Consider the following 2,147-nt stretch of genomic DNA (forward strand, 5'->3'; position numbering starts at 1 on the left):
TTTTTTTTTGTAGAGATGGAGTCTTGCTATGTTACTCAGGCTGGTATCAAACTCTTGGCCTCAAGTGATCCTCCCACCTTGGCCTCCTAAATTGCTGGGATTACAGGTGTGAGCCACTGCACCTGGCTTCATCTTTGAATAAGACATTTTACTTTTTCCTTTCCAATCTCAATGCCTTTAATTTTTTTTCTTTTTTCTTCCTTCTCTCTTACTGCACTGGCAAGACCTTTCAGTACTTGTCGAAAACAAGTGGTGAGGTTGGGCATTTTTGCTTTTTCCTCATCTAAGGGAGAAAATATTTAGTCTTTCACTATCATGTATATTCATTGTAGATTTTCCATAAGTGACCTTTATAAAGGTGAGAACATTCTGCCACTTTTTTTTTTTAACATGAATGCATGGGGGAATTTAGTGAAATGCTTTTTCTTTGTCTGTTGAGATAATCACATATATGGCTTATGACATTTGTTTTATTGATGTGGTATGTTACAGTAATTGGTTTTTGGATATTAAACCAATCTTACATTCCTGGGATAAGTCCCACTTAGTCATGGTATGTAATAGTTTTCTATGTTGCTGAATTTGGTTTGCTAATATTTCGTTAATGATTTTTGCATCTATATTTATAAGGAATATTGGCCTGTAGTTTTCTTGTGATGTCTTTGTCTGGTTGCAGTATAAGGGTAATATGGACTGTTTTAATTTTCTGTTGCTGCTCTAACAAATTACCATGAACTTAATGATTTAAAGCAACACTCATTTACCATCTCACAGTTTTTTTTCCCTCCCTTAGATATTATGGAAGAGTATATCATCTCAGTTTTTGTATGTCAGATGGTGGGCACGATTTGGCTCAGCTGCTTTTCTACAAGGCTGAAACTAAGGCAGGGCAATGTTCCTTTCAGAAGGCTCTAGTGAAGAATTCCTTTTCAGGCTCTGGCAGACTATTGGCAGAATTCACTTCCATGCGGTTGTAGGACTGAGGTTCCTGTTTCCTTGCTGGCTGTTGGCCTGGGTTATCTATGCTCAGCTTCTAGAGGCCATTTGCATTCCTGGCCTCGTGGCTCCCTTCAAAGTCAGTAACATCATCAGTTAGGTTCCTTTCATGCTTCAAATCTTCCTGACTTTCCCTTCCACCACATTTCTCTGATGCATCTTTCTGGGCTCCAGCCAGAGAAATGTCTCTCCTTTTTAAAGGTTCACGTGATAAGATTAGGCCCACCAGATAATCCAGGCTAATCTATGTATTTAAAGTCTGTGACCTTAATTACATCAGCAAAGCCCCTTCATAGCAGTACTTAGATTATGTTTGATTGAATAACTAGGGGACAGGAATCTTGGGGAGATATCTTTAGAATTCTGCCTACTACACAGGTATCATAGAATTAATTAGGGAATGTTCTTATGTTTTCTAAAAGGGTTTGTGGAGAATTCTATTATTTCTTCTTTAAATATTTGATAGAGATGTCTGGCCTTGTGCTTTTATTTGTGGGGAGGTTTTTAAATTACTAAGTCAGTTTCTTTACTCACTATAAGCCTATTCAGAACTCCCCCTTTTAAGTCAATCTGGGTAATTTATGTCTTTCAAGGAATTTGTTCATTTTATCAGAGTTGTCAAATTTATTGACATAAATTACTTATCGTATTTCTTCATACTCCCTTTCATTTTTTTAGGGTCTGTAATGATGTCCTTTCTTTTATTTCTAATTTTGGTAATTTGTGTCTTTATTACATTTGTCAATTTTGTAGATCTTTTTAAAAGAACCAACATTTAGTTTTACTGCTTTTCCTTCGTGTTTCTCCATATTCTCTTTTATTGATTCTGCTCTAAACTGTAGTATTTCCTCCCTTCTGCTTGCTTGGGATTTTATTAGCTCTTCTTTTTCTAATTCCTTAAATTGGAAGCTCAAGCTATAGGTGGAAGCCCTTTCTTCTTTTGTACTGCAGATGATTTAAGCACCATTTTAGCTATATCCCATAAATTTTGATATGTTGTGTTTTTATTTTCTTTCAGTTCAAAATATTTTCTAATTTTCTTTGTGATTTTTTTTTTTGAGCCATAGGTTATTTAGAAGTATGTTGTTTAGTTTTGAGATATTTAGAGATTTCCCATACTTCTTTCTGCTCTTGATTTTTTTTTTTTTTTT

Source organism: Propithecus coquereli, unplaced genomic scaffold (genome assembly GCF_000956105.1).
Source record: "Propithecus coquereli isolate 6110/MARCELLA unplaced genomic scaffold, Pcoq_1.0 Scaffold111, whole genome shotgun sequence".
In the NCBI taxonomy this organism is placed as follows: domain Eukaryota; kingdom Metazoa; phylum Chordata; class Mammalia; order Primates; family Indriidae; genus Propithecus; species Propithecus coquereli.